The 19,580-nt window shown below is 38.1% G+C and overlaps 1 protein-coding gene across 2 annotated transcripts in view; it reads right to left on the bottom strand.

Moving 5' to 3' along the window:
* LOC105836679 (plexin-A4) overlaps nt 1-19,322 on the bottom strand; it is a 271,831-nt gene extending 252,509 nt beyond the window's left edge. Inside the window, exons 1-2 of one of the 2 annotated variants that reach the window (XM_036282806.1) lie at nt 19,215-19,322; nt 16,245-17,035 (exon numbers count right to left, since the gene is read on the bottom strand). The gene's annotated coding sequence lies outside the window, so the exon portion shown is untranslated. Of the gene's footprint in view, nt 1-16,244; nt 17,036-18,947 lie in introns of both variants that reach the window. The other variant, XM_036282805.1, reaches the window with a different exon arrangement.
* Nucleotides 19,323-19,580: the final 258 nt, after the last annotated feature.

Here is a 19,580-nt window from a genome sequence, read left to right as displayed (position 1 = left end):
ATTTTATGTGTATTGTTGTACATTTATAGTATGTAAAGTTAGTTTAATACATTCGTCGTTTTACTTATTTCATATACGTTTTTACGTATTTTTTTATATAGGCTCAATTATATTTACATCAATTGTACAGATTACTATAAGCCTTTATTATCACATATTTTAATTTAGCTATGGTTATATTAACACAATATATATCTGATAAATTTGATTCTACCATTTACACACGCCCGACCACTTCGATCGTGCGTCAGCGATGATAGATCCCTGTCGGAACGTCGATCAGACCACGCTCTGGTGAACAGCATCAAATTAATCAGGATGATTTTTTCTTTTCGTCGAGTTTCTCGATGGAGAGATAACGCGGTCTCAATATACGCCTTCCTTTCTTTCATCGAGAGCTAAGGAGATCGAGCCAAACAAAGGTATGCTTCACAAAATTCCTTCCTTCTCCAACACAGGTTCTTTTCTCTAGATCTACTGTTCTCTTTTCATTTTGTTTTCTTTTTTTCTAAACCGTTTCAATTTATATTTAAAATAAGTCAATATTTTTGGCATCAATCTCAATATTTTCTCCATCTCCCCTTTGTTCTTTTTTTCAGAAATTAAAATTGCAGTCAAAATTAAATTTTTATAAATATATTTTTATATGTTATACGTCGCAATTTTTGTTCTAAAATATTCTAATTCGCTCTTGTATAATAATAATTTATAAATTCCTGTTTAAAAAATTGTAACATAAATCTCTAGCTCTAAATCCGTTTGACTCTTTGAAATACATCTCTTGTAAGTATTGATATGCGTAATGTAACTACGATACCTGCATATTTCTTTTGAGATGTTTTTTCTCCTTTCTCGGTCATTTTTAAATCAGTGTTCCATCGTGATAAACTTTTATAGATGCATATAGGTACAAAAGTATATATAGTACAAGCACTACCTCTAACTTTATACTCCATTACTATTTACTTTTGATTTTTTACTACCATATAATTCCTTATGTACTGAAAGAGTTGAAGTACCTGAGCATGTAATATACTCTATCTATCTATCATACCTATCTCTTTTTACGCGCTTCAAAGGGTCACGTTACGATCCGTGCTCCTCGATGACGACGAGCGATGACGTCGATTAAATTCCACCACGGCTCGCTCCATCGACTCCGGCCGCGGGAAGGAAGTCGATGAACTTTCGGCAAGCAATCTTCGGAAAGCCATAAAGCGAAACGCAATTCGCCGGCGTTACCTCCCGCCCCGCAATTATGACGTAATTGACGGTTTCGACCGTCAAGCGGAGTTTAATAGACGAAAGGAGACAAACGCACTGTGAGAGAGATATTACAACCTTTTCCACGCCACGTCAACCCACCCCTTGAACGAATTACTTTCCAATTTGCGTGGTCGGCGGCCATGCATATAAATCTGCCGTGATCTCGAAGAGATATTAATTTCACGCGTTCCCAAAATCCACAACTGTCGTCGATCCGCGACGGATAAAACGCGAAAATCATGTACAGACGATCACTTGAGATTTTAATTAAAGTGTCTCGAGATTTCGTCGATGAAGGGGAGCACAAGCGAGAAAGGACAAGTAAAAGTAAGAAAAAGAGACAGAAAGGAGAAATCGATACGACATGCTTGGCGGGGAGAAAATTGCCGCTCATTATTCCTCATTACGATAAATTAGTTTGGGAGTCTGAAGTTAAGTTTGATATATCTCGCTGGGCAATGTGTATTCTAAATTTTGTACACCGCAACGGGATAATTACGTTCACAAAAAGAAGACGGTGAGAACGATAAGAGAGATACAGAATGTAGTCATATATGGCGTTTAGTTTCGGTCAAAATTTTAAAACTCAGACGGAAATTACATTACATCGAAGATCTGAAAGTAGATATCCAAAAGTAAATTTATTAAGTTAGAATTACATAATTGATTAAGTTTTTAAATTTAAAATATATAATTTAGTATATAAAATAATATCAAATAAGAAATGTAAAAGAGAGAAATGAAAAACATTTAAATATGATTTGTAATAATAATAGAAAATAAGAAAAGATATCAAATGACAAACATTATAACGTTCATAAAAAATGTTTCTCTATTCTAAAATTCTATTTGAAAACAGATAATGAATTTCGAGAAATAACGAATATTGTTTAAATTAATAAACTTGTTTAAAATAAGAATTTGATAAAATCAACAAATTAATATATTTCTCTAAAGTTATCAAAATTTCAATATTTATAAGCGCAAATTATTAGATCTACTACTCTTATAAAAATGTAATACTGAGTAGTATTAAATTAATCAGTAATTGTTACTTATTTTGAGCACTAACAGCAGTGCTTTTAATACTTAAAATAAGTATTAATTACTGGGCAATTTAATACTGCCCAAGTATTACAATTTTATAAGGGTAAATGAAAAAAGACACAAACCTTAAATGCACGATTCGTTATCGTCAATACACGATGCGAGAACGGTCGTGTGGAGATTACATCAATCCCATGCATTTGAATAAAAACAAATGTATTTTCTTTCGGCCGCGGCCACGATGTGATCTGCGGATCTTCGCGGCAAAAAAAATAAAATAAAATAAAATCACCCGAGCGGGATGAATCTCAGTCGTGCCACGAACTTCTGTGATTGTGATCGAGATAACGTCGCGTCTCGGAGAAACGAAACTTGGGTGCCTAATCGCGAGGAGGTTCGGCGAGCGCGAAGACGAAGCGGAGAGAAGCCGGGCGCGTCGACGTGGAACACCGTGATTTATCGTCCTAACGCGTGTACTGATTTATTATCTCAGGAATTGACCCCGGGACGCGATCCCGGGTTCCTCGCTGCTGATGAGCGATGGCACGTTTCCGTTAATGTCGGGAGCACACATTGCGCGAATTATTACCACCTTCGCAAAATTAACCCGAATTTACACGAGTTGCGTCTCGATTATTCTGCACGTTGAATTGTTCACGGCAAACGCAATAGACGAAACAGGTTACCGTTCTATCGTTAACATTTCCTTCGTCACGACGTTGTGTTGCGATTACGTGAACCGCTTGGAATATAATAAACGTATTATGTACGAATATAAAGAACAATAACGGTTTTATAACTCAATGGCATTTGAAGTAATATTCTGGCATCGGTAGTGAAAGGATTAAAATGTCGAAAATAAGAGATGTAGATAAACTCTCCTCTCATTTAAAACTCCCGGTACGACTACAACGTCCATTTGTACAATAATCGAATCATAATTCACTCAACATCATCTTTATAAATCTAGCCTATTTATAACTACATGTGAAACGAAATCTTTTAATGTACTTTCACGAATCACTTAGATTGGAACTCTGTTTCAATTTAAATGATCCATGCCGAACGAACTTCCAGTGAATGGCACAACTTCCTTTGGTTTCGATGATTATTTTACAAAAATATCGTGTCCATAAATAAATAAATGTTTTTTTCTCCCTTTTAAATTAACTCGGCATTACAAGCATTAGAAACATTAAGAATAAGATATTACGATACTATATACATTAAACGAGATCTTTGAATAATTCTAGTCTCCTCTCTCTCTCTCTCTCTCTCTCTCTCTCTCTCTCTCTCTCCTCTCTCTCTCTCTCTCTCTCTCTCTCTCTCTCTCCTCTCTCAATATTTTGATTCATAGAAAATTCCCTGATAAATTACTTTTTGCATCTTATTAAGCTAACTTTACTTAGATAGCACGTATATTTATTTTGATATATTTGTTATTACCACATATAATACTATCGTATTACACTGTATTACATGTGGTCGATATAAAGTAACATAAATTTTCGTGTTAGACATTACAGATAAATGCAACACATGAATCTCCTGCCCTTGTAATATTAATTCGAAAAGATCCGCCGTAAGCTTGACTGGGCGAAATTACCGACGTTTCGGCATAGAAACCCCCTTGTAAAAAGTAAGCATTACATCCAATTATCTAAAGTTCCGCTGTTAAGGATCTCAAAGGCATTCCCCCTCTGCAAATACGGTAAAGAAGTCAGTGGCATACGCCTCGCATAGCTCGATGAGCCCGTTGTACTTTGTCTTAATCGCGGAGACGCGTATTTCTCGTAGAAAATTAAGTAGAGGAGTTCGTCAATGGAGCGACGAAGACAAGGACGATGCCAACAGCGTCAAGAGAAGCGGAGAAACCGTACGAGTTAAAGTGAGAAAGAGCCGGAGGGATGCCAAAACCCCGGGGATAATAGGCAAAGCAAGGAAGTGAAAAAAGAAACAAGATTTTACAATACATAGAGGAAAAAAGAAATCAAGAAATAGAGAAGACAGAAAGCGAAGAAAAGAAGCGAAAGAAAAGAAGACAAAAGAAAAAGGGTGAACAAACAAACCGAAAGAGAAGGTAATTTTTAATATTTTAATACTTTTATAATCTTCTACATTGTATCGAATTTTTGATATAAATTGTATGATATTTGAGAAAAATAAAAGATAAGAAAAAAGAGGAAAAAAGAAAGAAAAAAGAAAAAGAGAGAAAAAATAAGAGATACATATGTATATAACGTTTAAGAATTTTTCTTCCAAGCGTAAAATATCATTTGTAAGTAGACGATTATAAAATAACAAATAAAAACGGAAACATTTTGAAATTATAAAACTAATTGTGTATCGTCATATGAATCAAAACCAGATATGCAGTTAAATAATGTATAAAATACAAATCATTGGGAAAAATGGAGAAACATATCTCTCATATTATATATAACTTACAACGTATAGGTACAAAGATATTTTTCATAACAAGTTGCAAAGTATAGCTCAAGGTAACCCCTTTTATAAAGTTCGTAAAGTTATGAAAAATACAACAAAAAAAAAAAAAGAAAAGTAAAACAAGACAGGAACAACCAAAGGAGTACAAGCGCATACGTCGCGCAATATAAGAAATGCGAAATACTAAAAGGTCTATTTAGACGAAGAGAAATTGCAAGAGGAGCGATGGAAGACGCGAGAAGATGGTAAAGTTTGGAAAGCCCGAGGCGAGCTAGAAGACGAAAGGAGAAGAGAATTCCTGTGGAAGAGTGTGGAGAAGGGATGGTAGCGGAGTGGCAGGGGGGTGGTACGGGAGAAAAGCAGAAGGGGCAAAGGAGAGAAGTTCTACGAGAGGACTATGGGTAGACGGGATCCTCGGGAGAAAGAACAAGAGGGAGATAAGAGACAAAGAGACAAACATTGACAATGAGAAAACGAGCATGGCGAAAAAGGAGGAAGGAGGTCCAGAAGAAGGAGATAGAGAAAGAAGTACCATATAGTGGGCGTTCGGTATACGAATACCGACAGCCATCCGAGAGAAGATATAAGGACACGCCGCTCGGGGCCGAACTCTGAGATATTCGACGAATTCGCTCGCGAAATCACAATGAAAGCCTCTCGTCCTGCCGTACGCGAAGAGCCCGTCGCCGGTCGCTTCTCCCGGGAGAGCGAGCCGAACGACGTCCTTTAAACTCCGCCGCTGCGCCGCGCGGCAACTCCTCCGGAACACGCCAATATTGACTTCCGCTGTATTACGTCGGGATAATCGGAATTCGAATGCGGCGTACATTTTCCGACGGCACCAAAAGCGCCTGGAATTTGGTGTCATTGAATTTTCGTGTCGCGCGCACGGTTCGATGAATAAAATTTATTTGTCGCAAATGTAACGCGTATTGTCTGTCGATATATACGTACACGGTGTTTCAATTACATTCTTATATCGTACCTCTTATCTTTGCTCGGACTGTTTCGGTAACTTGGAGTTTATTTTTAAGAAATATCTACGATATATAACGCAAAACATTAACTTTTTCTGCATTTTAAAAGTTGTGTATGTATTTACTGCATTACAACGTAATTCAAAAAACAAAATTTTAGTTTAAATATATTAAATGATTAAGATTTCATAATTTTACAATTTTGCAATTTTAGTGTAACAATTTGGTCTACTGATTTTAGAAAAATAAAAGTATTTTATTAGCTATTTTCTCAATATATTGAATTCTTATCACATTTTTCTTGTCTTTTTGAAGTCAATTTAAAAAAAATAACAATTTCTTAATTATGTTGTTGATGTAGCAAATGAGCAATATGACATATTTAGAAAAACAATAGTATATGATATTAGAATTTAATATTTTTTTAACGATTGTAATAAAAATATCCATTTACAATTTCTTTGAAATGTCAACCGACATACCGTGAGAGAAACAACCGCGGCAAATGTTTCGACTTGCATCAACCTGAGTCTGTCAAAGATGATTCTGAGTATCCGCGGTGTTATCGAATACGTGACCCTTTCGTCTGACATGAGATAACTCCCGCGGCGGATGATAACGCGTGCACATCAGCAAGCCGATCCAGCCGCATAGGAGTGACTACGTGAACGCAATACGCGATTAAGATGGCACACATCGTTTGATCATTACGCATCGACCTAAGGAAAACTCTGAATCCTGGCGCATAGCATCTTTTGGATTCAAGATTTATTCCGAACACGAACCGGTCATATATCGAGGAACGATTTGAAACGTTTCGGAGCCGAGAGTGAAGTCCACTGGACTGGCGATTTTTCCATCTATCTCCTGGCAAATCAAAAATTCATACTTAAAGGACGATTCAAGTATGCGAATCTTACCTATGCAAAAGGGACAACAGGACAGAATTGTAATACTGTCTTAAAAATTTCGATTGCTATGTAGAACATTTTATAAAAATTAAGAAAGAACTATATACTGTCTAAGGATAATATTAATAAATTTTTTAAGAAACATTTATGGAGAGATGTGCACTTTGAAAAGGATGACTGGCGCATGGAAAAGAAAAACAATGAAAGATTGAATAAGAATGATATGAACGTTCGACTGAACATTAAGAAAGAAAGAGAAAAGATGTGCGGATGAGAAAAAGATGAGTGGAAACAGAATAAGACCGCATAATATTCAAGTAATTTTTACTGGAATCCGGCAGTTATAAAGCACATTTATATATGATAAATCTCGCTAAAATTTGACAATGACCATTATACTAAAACTTTTCAACATATTAATATTTATTAACGTCAATATTAAAATGTTGTAACTTTTAGATATACATATTTATTTATATTGCGCAATAATCAATAATCCAATGTGCAACCTGATAATCTTTCGACTTGTTTTTGATTTATTAAAATCCCCTTTTAGATATTATTATATGCAAAAATAGTACACATTTCATGAGATTGTAAAAAATAGTATAAATTTAAATATGTGTTCCTATCTATAAGAATATAGATGTAGAAACATGCACATAATGTAAAAATAACAATTACTTTTAATACAATCATTGTAAATTGCAGATAATTTTAGAAATTCAGATTTATTTTTCCAGATGACGTGAATACTGTGGCATATTAATAAAGTCATTTCGTTACTATTTCAAGTAATGGAATATTCTAATGATATAAAATAAGAGATCTTTCTCTCATACATACACGTGCCAGTTACGTAGAAAGATACGTACGATGAAAAAGCGTTATCGGCACTGGAATAGCCTTTCCTAAAATGGTCGATCCAATCGAATTAAGAAAAAATACACGTAGACTTCCCTCGTACGCGTAATCCACATACATCTTTCCGTTGTTCGTAGATGAACGAACTGTATGACGAGCATACGCTGTAATGATGCAACCAGGCACGGCGCCCTTATGGCAAACGTAGCGCACGAGGAGGAACGAGCGAGGCATGCTTCGTGCGCGACGCGCCTCCTCGCAAGTACGGTCTAAGTATATACAGGGTGACCCGAGTATTTAACATTCTTCCTCTTGATCCTTTCTCTCTCTCTCTCTCTCTCTCTCTCTCTCTCTCTCTCTCTCTCTCTCTCTCTCTCTCTCTCTCTCTCACTCTCTCTCTCTTTCTTCCCCCTCCCTTCTCTTTCTTTCTATCTCTCTGTGCATTTATTTCTCGTTCCTCACGACTTTTACGTACAATTATTGAACCTTTCAAAGCTAAAACAATCAACGTTATCCTACTTTTAAACAACGAAAGAAACACAATTGTAGCCGAATAATACTACAAAATGTCGATTGTTCTTGTTGAAATATTTCACATTAACTGAGACTAAAATTGTTTAGAAATATATTTAATATCGCCGCTACGAGCCAACACAGCGAAAAATAATACCTCTGTTATGCTGATGATTGTAAATTTAAACAATTAATCATATACACGAACATCTAGTGTTGGCTCGTAGCAGCGACATTAAATATATATACATATATATATTATATTCTTGATTTTGAGTCATCCGAGCCAGTAATAAAAATTTCTGTTAAAGTAATTAAAAATTTCTTAGTTGTTCGTACTGATTAGTTTATCACAAGTAACCAAAGCTACTTTTTGCTATCAATAGTGTACCCATTTTCTGGAAAAAAATTTCTTGAAAACATCTGCTATAAAAATCATTTAAAGATCATAGGATAGCAACGTTGGCGAAATAACTAGTACTATTTTAAATATATTATTGTACAGTCTATTAAAAATTATTATCTAATATTCAATTAATATCAAATTACAGAATTAACATATGCATGTATTATTTAATTAACAATTTATTTCATATTTTCGCAATTTAAAAATTATTTCAGTAATAAGAGTGGCACGTAGATAATTACATTTCATAAAAGGAGCATTGGAAAAAAAACCGGTCATTGTCTATTCAATAAATTCAAGAAACCTTGCTCACAGCACTCTTAAGAGGGCGAACGAGTCGAGACACCCTGTATACACATGTAGACGTATATACACGTCGAGTCCTAGATTCTTGCTTTCGTATCCGTGAGAGAGGAGAGAAGGAACAAACCCGTGGCTCGCCAGTCCCACGGGGCCTCGGTGTCCTCAGTTATCTCGGCCGGGCGGCGTGATGGGAGGAGGGAGGCAAAGACGCGGGGCCTTACCTCCGCGATCCTCTTCTCGGTCCCCTTTCTCTCTCGTGGCCAGTCCTTTCGAATCCATCCGCCTGCCTGTTCGCCTCATCTCCGTCTTTTTCCACGGGACGCCAATGCCGTCCGAGATCGTTTTCTTTCTCTCTTTCTCTCTATCTCTTTCCTCCCCCTATTGCTATTTCTTACATTTAATTCCGCCTTGTCTGGTAGTGATCTCTACTTCTTCGTCACGACTGCGAGAACTCACCTCTGGACTTTCGTAAAATATGTATCCGCGTCTCGCTGATAATGAGAGGAGAACTCGCGAGCGAGGAGGCTGAGCACCGATCTCGCGACTTCTTCGCAGAGCGGAGTGATTTCCTCGTTGCCCCCCTTGATTTACGTTTGCCAATGATTTATGCCGGCGCCGTATCGATTAATAAGCGTAGCGTGCACGAGGTAACGTTTGAAGCCAAGCAGTGGCAAACATTAGCAAACGCCGTAGTAGCGTAGGAGTATCGTAGTGCGCAGGAATTTCAAGGAACGATTATTCTCCGCCGTCGCTCAGATTTGATACACGAGCCTCTTCCTGACATAAAAAAAACTTTTACGCAACTTTCAGCGCAATTTATCTAAACGTTTCAAATGTAATTTACGGAGATAGATATCGCTGTGCTGCTACTTAATATTATTTTCTACATCTGTTTTTTAAATTTTGAAAATAGATAAATTCTTATATTATTATAAATCAAGATTGTGCTAAACAAATGATGGATATAAAAATGCAATCTCTATAAAAACATCTATCCATAAGAATAATAAAAGAATAAAGCAGACATTTATTTTAAAAGAAATGATGAGTGATATATATAATTCTTAATCCACAATATAAAATGTTTATTAAATTTAATTAAATATTTAAGTTGTTGATACAAATAATGCAAATTTCTATTTCTTATGCTAAAGTGTATTAGCTTTGTCCTTTTCCCTTTTTTAGTTCTTGATCTTTAAACGTACACCTTTACCTGTGGAGACAAACAAACTCGGGTGCCAATGCGTTCTAAAAACAATTCGCGTATCGACCCCTCTGAACAAATACACAATGTAATCCGGCGACCTTTTTGCGCTTGTTATTTCAGGTACCCCTATTCCCAACTCTGAATGATCTTGCGTTTTTTCTTTGCGCGATCGGATTATAGTAGATCGTATTTCAAAGAGGGGTCCGCTTAGACGTGTGGCCGAAACAGGGAGATTTGCCAGATTCAATGTTACGAAGAACATGTAACAATACCTCCTTTCATTTAAATTTTTGCAATTTAATAAAGTTTACACGCGCACATCTAGATATTTTAATTTATATTTATTATTCTTATTAAATCAAAATTCTTGCGTTTTTCTTCAATTATTCACTGCACTATATTTACAAAGGAAGTGGCTGTGTAGATGTCGGTGAGTGTCCGTAGTAAGACAAGCTTGAGTCTATTTGCTAAAGCCAAATACCTGTACAGATATCTCTACGGAATAGTATATTTTTAAGCAAAAAATGGTGAATGATCATTTGGTTTTGAACTGTATTTTTTTTACACACACACACACACACACACACACACACACACACACACAGGGAGAGAAGGGAGGAACGGAGGAAAAAAGATATTACAGGTGTATTAAGGCCATTCGTTATTAGGTGACAAATTCTAATAATTACACATGGAATTATTTGTTTAGTAGCTTGACGTTATGTAATCGCGCAAATATGCCAATACATAACAGTCGACATTTATTTTAAGACATTTTCGAGGATTTCAAAACTCTTTCTTTTAAAGGTATAGTTTAACATTTCATTGAACATATTTCTTCATTCTTTTTAAATTAATTTGATCATATTATCACATAATATGTATGTACACTTAAGTGTTTTTTGTTATTTAACAGTAATATGGAATTTTACTAACGTAAGCTTTTTAAGCATGCTTGTATCTCAACTCAAGTTTAATACAACCTCTTTTTCAAAGTTTTTATATCAAAGTAATTATTCGATAATTAAATTAATTTATAGTCTACTAATCTATAATTTACATTAAATGTATTATACATTTTCAGTACTTTAGTCAACATACGAAAAGCTTATATGTACATACATATATTTGCACACATTCTACAAGATTTTCTCTTTATTTTAACTAAACAAATATTTTTATAATAATGCACAATATTCTTTTAAATCAATTAATTTTTATAATGGATTATATAAATAACCATTGTTCTTTTTTGACCCATTATACGGTATCGCTATATTTTTATAAATATTTAATGAAATAAATTTGAATTTAAAATCTATTAAAGAATATTTTAATTAATATAATCATTAAGATTTTATTTACAATATTAATTATTAACAAAGTTATTACATAAAATATAAACAATTGGCCATAATACCACCTTCTCCTATATATATTTTACATTTTACACTTTATATAATATTTTTTTCTGTTATGTAAGTAACACATAGAGAAAAATGTTGTAATTTATAATTATTCATAATTTAAATTAAAAAATGTTTTCCTATATACACATACGTATATACATATAACAATGCCTTTTTCCTAGATACATGTTACACTTACATAATAAAAACAAATTATATAAAGTGAATTAAAGTAAAATTAACATCATTATTATATGACCGAAAAGAAATGTTAATTAAAAATTGCTTTATATTCTAGAGTCATCATATTAGGGCAGGGAATACGATCGGAGAATCGTTATCCGCGTCTCTGATAACGACGCTGCAATATCGCTTCTTCTCAGGGACCGGAAAAGGTCCCGGAGAAAAAGAACGAACGGTCGACCTCGTTCTTCGTTGCCATCCTTCCTCATCATATACCGGAATGAAATTGCCCGCGGAAGGCCGGCGGAAGGCCGAGCCATAGACTTTCTGAGGTTAACCGTGCCGCCTGTTAATGGTCAGAGCCACGAAAGCTGGTCGTATTTTAAAGTCGCCAGTAGTCAGCAGCGAACTCTTTTGCGGCGTCGATTAACTCCAGGCAAAGCGCCGAAACGAAGACACGGGAACAAGAAAAAAAAAGGAGGCAGCTCCGTTTTTACACGTTTCTCAAGAGAACCAGAAGGCTGGATAATTGAGGGATCTCTCTACATTCACACGAATTTATCGTGCTGCTATGAAGTAGCTTGTAACAGGAGTACAGAAATTTGTAAATATGTGAATACACAGTCTTATAAAAACGACATGGTTATCTCTCTCTCTCTTTCTCCCTCTCTCTCTGTGTAGTCTTACATAAAAGCTGCATGTGTGTGTATGCGCCACTGATCTATTTATTTTATTTTATTTCACTCACCATGCTTCGAATACTTAAAAATTGATTTTTCTTTTTCTTTTTCTTTTAAAATTAATTCACGAAAACCACGTCTAGGAATTACAAATCTTAAAATTCAATAAAAAGTACTAAAATCTGCTCGTCACTCCATCTAGAGTTAATCGATATTTTACCATATACCCTGCATAATATTGTCTAAATATGTTAGAAAACAATTGATTTTTCACGAATATTGATTCCTCGTCTATTCGCCCTCATCCCACGGAATCCTGTGGCGCGTAAGAAGAAGGTATTGAAGAGCACGACGATGAAAACACGCCGATAATGCGATATTTCATCATCGCGGACCTGGACGAGCCGAACGAAGTCGTGGACCTCCCGCGTTGAAAGCGCCGAATGATCTCGTGAGAGCGGCTCCCGGTTATTGACTGTCGAACGCGAAAGAGCGAACGATCGATCGCGTGACGAGGCGAAAAGAATCGAACGCGCGCTATCTAGATGAAGTTCATTAAAACGCGCGCTCCGGAGTCGAACACGTTAAAGTCGTTTGCGTTACCGACATTCTAGTCCCTCCATCAAGAGTGAGTCTTAACGAAGCCTGCAGAAAGGCTTGCTCCAATTTGGAAAAAAATAGATTAATTATCGTCGGCATCAAATACCGTTTAGTATCAATCGTTATCAGTTTAAACAAAGTGGCGATCAAAAGTTTTTGTTTTTCACTAACAATTTTGTACATTTATATATTTTACTGAAAAATAACATTCATCTTTTTTAAAAATACTTAAGAGAAATTATTACCCCAAACAAGTACCAAGTAAACATCATTACACGTACATTCACTGCACATTTCCAAGTTCTTGATGATCAAAATAAAGAAAATAAAAGAAATTTGATAAAAAATTAAAGAAAATTCTTATTTATAAAATTTTTGTGATATTATTTGCAATCCTCGTGTATATGCTTAGTTTCACCATTTATATTCAACATCACGTTATTCTTAATTAATATTCCGTTGTCATTGTTACTATTAATTTAACATCACATATTTTTATTAAAAACATCAACGCTTGTAAAAAGGTAGAAGGGATCGAGATGAACATAAAAGTCCAATATTGTCTTGGGTTAGGTCTTGGGTTAGGTCCACCAATAATCGAGGTATTAATTTTTCAAATTATGCTAATGAAAGCACGCCGAGGGAAGAGCTCGATCCGCTCGAGCTATAACACGGAAGAAAAAAATCTATCGTAAATGTATGATAAGCTTTCATTAATTTACTGTTCACAATTAATACGATAGAAATTAATTTAATGATTTGCAAATTCCATATGTTAATATCTCGATTATTGGTGGACCTAACCCAAGACAATACTGGACTTTTATGTTCACTTCTACCTTTTTACGAGCGTTGACCCACATGTTTTGGGACACCCTGTGTGTGTGTGTGTGTGTGTGTGTGTAAAATATATGTTACTAACAATATAAAATTGTCAATCTTTGACGTTTCAATGGCGAAAATGAGTAAAACGCGCGTCGCACTTTAGAATGCAAATGAGATTACGTTTACACTACTATTACGTAATATAAATTCGTGAATACGCGTGATATACGATATGTAACGAACTGGATACGAGTGAATTACAGTAAATCACTCACCAGGTCGTCTCATTAAGCATAATATCATTATCGAGGCGCTGAATTACGTGGGAAAACAGCACGTAAAAGATGTCGTGCATCGGATAACGTTATACTTTTCGTAAATCATATATTTACGCGATCTGCCTCGCGGGCAGTACCGACGCTTACGGTACAAACATGTAATATAATGTTAAATCATAATAGCGAATTAAGTGTGATCGAGGTGGTACGCAAAGTATATCTAAGTTTTAATAAAATCGGCAAAAAAACATGTATGTCAAAATATTCTGTTGCTCAGCAAGCAGACCCATTTCATTATCATATAAATCATTATCGATACAAGAAATAAGGAAAAATGTGTATCAACTCTCACGAATACTTTTTCCTCTTCAACATTCATTGTTTTATAATTCAAAAATAATCAGAGTAAATAATATTATGATTAACTCGAGAGATAGTCTTGTGGGAATTAAATAATATTGATGTTAGCAATTTAAGGACTGATTATTCCAACTTTTAAACTTACCTATCAGATAAATATGTCTTTATTTTTTAAAATAAAAATAGACATATGGTTACCTGATAGATAAAAGTTTACCAAGAATTTGGAACAATCGGCCCTAAATGATATTAAGAATTTTCACATTTCCAGTATTTTAATCTCTTTTAGTTAGATTATCTGCGAATATTTCGTTACATAGATTGTAGAAAAACTTTTATTTGAATACGTCACAAAAATAAACGTAAAAATTATTACTGGATATTATAAAATATAATACCTTAATCTCCTTGTGAGGAATGGTATTCATATTTTTCTTACATTAGCCTTATAGTGCTACTTTAGATAAAAATTCACTTGGGCGCTAATTCAAATTTAATACAGTTTTTGAAATTAAACTTTAGGTAGTTAAAATAATGTTCAATAAAGTTTTTCTTGCATAAAAATAATATTAGTTCAATTATTCTAACATCTTGCAATTTATAAAGTAAAAAACAAATTGTACAAATTCTTAAAAGTACAAAGAAATCCTTCTTAATTATGTGATTAAAAGTGTTTTACTTTTAAAGAGTAGCATTAACGAGAGAAAAATATAAATACCACTTTCTAATTAATATTACTTTGGGTGAAAATTTGTCCACATAATTAAGAACTTTTTTACTTTTCCTCACTTTATATATTTTCAAGAAATTAAAAAAATTAAATTAATAGTATTTTTTAAACATCATTTTAAGAAAAAAACTTTTAGATTAATTTACAAAATTTTAATAACATAAACTATACTAAATTCTAAATTAGCACTTGAATAAAAATTTCACAGTAGCATTTCAAAATTAATAGAATATCATAGCGTAGTAGAAGGATAGACAGATATTACTTACGGAAATGTAGGTAAAATGGTTAATAGCTTTTCTGTCAGATTAATTGTATCATGTTTGTAATTACTATTGTATTTTTAAAAGCTAAAATGAAAATTTGACAAATTTGTGAAAATTATGCGCATTTCAAGACACGCACTACGAGAAGTATCATTTCTTAAACATAGCTCGACAAGAGATAAGTAGAAGAATATATCTCACTCTATGAGCACGAAAGGGTTAACTCTGAAGATTATAAAACACTTTATTTGCGTGAAGACAGGAAAAGGAGTCTGACACAGTTTACATATATTACAATGATAAATTTGTATTTATCATGCCAGCGAAACGATCAAAGAACATGAAGATTAAAAAATTCAGAAAAAGACGATTTATGTTATTGAATAGATAATTTTACAGAAATTCTAGATGTAAAAATATTCTGTTTTTATCTTTGTATATTTATTGCGAAATTTGACACTAAATAAATTTGAGAAAGTAGATTTAATTTTTCAAAGAATAACAGCATTTTACTTATTAAATTCATTTAATTGTTCAGATTAAATTTATTATTACTGTTCAAGTTTAAGATCTTCATATTTGAACGCTGTAGAAAATCAAATATATAGATAATTAAAGACTCAGAAGTATCAGTTTAAATTTTGACTTGTATTACTTGTAACGAGCAATTATTTGTTAGTAATAAACAATTGTGTACTTTTACGATCATTATAGAATCTAGTAATTGTTTGATTTTCTCATTAAAAGTAGCATCGTTTCAACTTAATTATGTTTTAATTAACGTAATTACCGATGGAGCATACCAAAATATACAACGAGAAATAGTAATTCGTAACTGTGAGCTCCGACCGTCAGCTGACTGACTATACCGGTCGTAAACTCGGAGAGCATGTGAAATTGATGTTTCCTTAAATCGGAGTAGATAAGTGAAAGAGAAAGGGGTAAGAAAAATAAATATCTTTACGACTCACCAAAATCGCACCGCTGCAAAATCGACGAGCGATCCTCTCCTCGGCACCGCGACGGGCCTCCAAGGGTGCCGATTATAGGCGCAGGGATGGGGTGGGGGGGCAAAGTCAGCTCTACACGCGCCCCCCCGACGTCACTCGGGACCCCCCGTTCTCAACACGTTCCTCGTGTTCCAAGCGGCGAATACACACTCACATAGGGCCGCCGGGCTTGCTATTATATCGTTATTCCGGGTCGCCTCGTGAGTCCGATCGCGCCGCACACTCGCGACCGACGCGTCGGTTCCGGCGTGCTCAGGCTCTCTTTTTATCTCTCTCTCTGTCTCTCTCTCTCTCTCTCTCCCTCTGTCTCTTCCTTTCGTACAAACGCACTGTATACGTAGCGAAGCACTTGATCACCACGAGGAACCCGGCGATGCCGCAGGGTCCAACATGACAACTCGGAGCAGAGATCCTCGCTGCTCTTTTTCTCCAAACAATCCCTGTCGCTCGTCGTTCTCACCGGTGACACGCACGCGCGTCTACGTGCGTGTATGCGTGCACCTCGGTCCGTTTCACTCTAACCTGTCTTCGCCCGTCTCACTCGCACTCACGGAACGGTGTCTAAGCCGCGCAGAATCATCGCGCGCGCCCCTTCGATTCCGCTCGTCCCCTCACGTACGCCGCGGGGGGCTGCTGGTTTCCTCGGCGGACGGGCGATCGCTGATTTCCGGGTAATCCGCGGCCAGGTGCGTGGCGGAGGCGACGCGCGAAACGACGTTCCGTCGCGGGAACAGATGTCGCCGCTTTGGCATCTAGAAAAGCATCACGAGACCACGATCGATCAGAGCGCGGTCGTCTTTTTTGGGACAAATCGCGCGAATCGCGAAACGGCATCGCTCGCTCTCGCTCGCTGGCTGACCGGCCGGCCGGCTGGCCGGCGTGCGTGCGTGCGTGCGTGCGTGCGTACGTGCGTGTCGCGACACCGCGCCGCGGGGAGCCAGTATGGCGCCGGGCTTCTTTCGCACTCTCTCTCACTCTCTCTCTCTCCCTCTTTCTCTCTCGCCGCGCGCGCACTCTCTCTCTCTCGCTCTCTCTCTCTCCCTCTCTCCCTCCAACACCGGCTTTCTCTTCTTTCTTTCGCCGACCGACCGACTCGCTCGCTCACTCGCTCATTCGTTCATCGCATTCGCCCATTCACCTCTCTCCTTCTCGATTCACGGTTTGTCTCCGTCCTGCCACTTGTTCGCTCACTTTCTCCTCCTCCTCTCTTTCTATGTTTTCCATCACTCACCGAGCTCACGCATCCGCCGTGCATGCCTGGACATCGTTCTTCCACCCACACACACACACTCGCTTCTTTCGCTCTGCTCTTCCTTCATGCGAATTCCACACCGCGAGCCAACGACGAATCGTCCGAAAGTCGCGTGTTTTCACAAGATTGACGAGACTTCGGAAATCGAACACCCGTTTCAGTCTAATCCAACCCACGATTAACGACACGAAATGCCCCAGTAATCGCCGCGAGCAACGCTCAACACGACCGCGTGAAAAGTCGCGGCGCAACGTAACGCTCGAGTCGCGAACCGAATGAAGTTAGCGACTGACCGAACGCGCGATTGCTCATACGTCACTCGTCGCGAGAAGCGCGCGAATCGTTCGAATGATTCACGGCTCGCGAATCGCCGCGCGCCGGCGAGGTTTTAGAAATCGTATCGCTAATGACCAGCGATTACTCGAATTACTAGTGCACAAATTTTGAGATACATTTACTATCGCCGCGTGCAGCACGCAACAGCCTAGAAAGCTCACATTTCCTAACATGCAACGTCACTCTGGCTCTAGACCGAAAACGAAACCCCGATGAAATCAACAATTAATAAGCAACTCTTCTCGGTCGTGTTTAAAAACATCGTCTACATCAAGAGAGGAGGAAATGTATCGAATGGACGGGCACGAAATCACGTATCTTTTCTCGTGAAATGAAAAAAAGTTCGACAGCATCCGGGGAGAATCGCCACGCACAAGCGCGTAATTATTCGCGCGTTCTCTATCCTAGAAAGAAGGGGAGGGGGCGCAAAGGAGGGGGAATAGTCGCGAGGCACTCGCGAGTGCTCCGACTACGGCGAGGGCGACACGGACCAGGCGAGGGCAGGCGAGGGGCGCATCCATTGCGGCGCGCGTCGTCGTCGGCACGCACCGGCCCCGATGTGCGTATCCTACACAGCCGTTCCTCGGCGCTAAAATGGCGATCGAAGTGACAGCTCTCGCTGCCGTCGCCTCTCCTCCTACACCTCCTTCTCCTCCTCCTCCTCCTCCTCCTCTTCCTTCTCTACCGCTTCGCCGGCGAGGCTCGACTCGGCTCGACGAGACTTCGCGCGCCACACGACCGGTAGGCGCGTCCTCTCCCTTTTCCCTCCGATAACAACCGGGACGGGTTACTTCTTTACCGCTTCTGAGAACGCTTCATTCTCCCTTTCTCTCGCAATCACACATTATCGTTCCCTCTATCCTTCTCCCATTCACGCATATTCTCTTTCTCTTTTTCTCTCTCTCTCTCTCTCTATCTTTCGTTCTCTCTACATTTCTTCTGCTCGCTCATTCGTTCGCATTAACTTTCTCTCTTTCTAACTCTCTCGCTCTCCATCCGTATCGCTCTCTCGACACGCGGCGCGAGAGAGACGAGGGGGAGGCTGTTTACTCCTTTCTTCGGGGCTGGGCTTTTACCGAGAGCGCAACGGCGACGCACCACGGTACGACGGTAACGACGAACACGAAGACGAAAACGGCAACAACAACGACGACGATGACTACTACTACTACGGTTACGATGACGATGATGACGGCGGCGGCAGCGGTACTCGATGGCGGTTCTCTCTCGGAGGAATCTCCCTCTCTCTCGCTCTTTCTCTTTCTCTCTCTCTCTCCTCGGTCCCGGACGACGCCTAACACCACCACCTCCACCACCACCACCACCACCACGATGCCACCTACTCGATAGCAGTGCTTGCCCGGACTCACGGGACTCGACTGGGCTTCGCCAGGCCACGATACGCCCCTCACCCCCGCCGCTTCCCCGTCGCACTTGCGCCGACCGGCTATCACTTCTGCCGACCTACCCCCGTCTCTCCCTGTCCCCAAGTACTAGCCGTCCCACGCGCCTTGATTCACCCCCAGCGCAGTTGTACTAACCGTACGACAAGCCATGAACCCCCGCGGAGCTCCCACGCCCGCGGAATGGCCAATCGTGCGACTCGCCGGTGGCAGGGACGTATCACGCGAGAGACCAACAGGGTTGCTCATGACCACATGCGCCGTTGCTCATAGCTAAGACCGGCGAAAGAGAAGAGAATGATATTA

This window comes from Monomorium pharaonis, chromosome 2 (assembly GCF_013373865.1).
Source record: "Monomorium pharaonis isolate MP-MQ-018 chromosome 2, ASM1337386v2, whole genome shotgun sequence".
NCBI classification, from domain to species: domain Eukaryota; kingdom Metazoa; phylum Arthropoda; class Insecta; order Hymenoptera; family Formicidae; genus Monomorium; species Monomorium pharaonis.
Note: the sequence above shows the minus strand (reverse complement) of the source record. Positions and strands in the feature narration are given on the sequence as shown.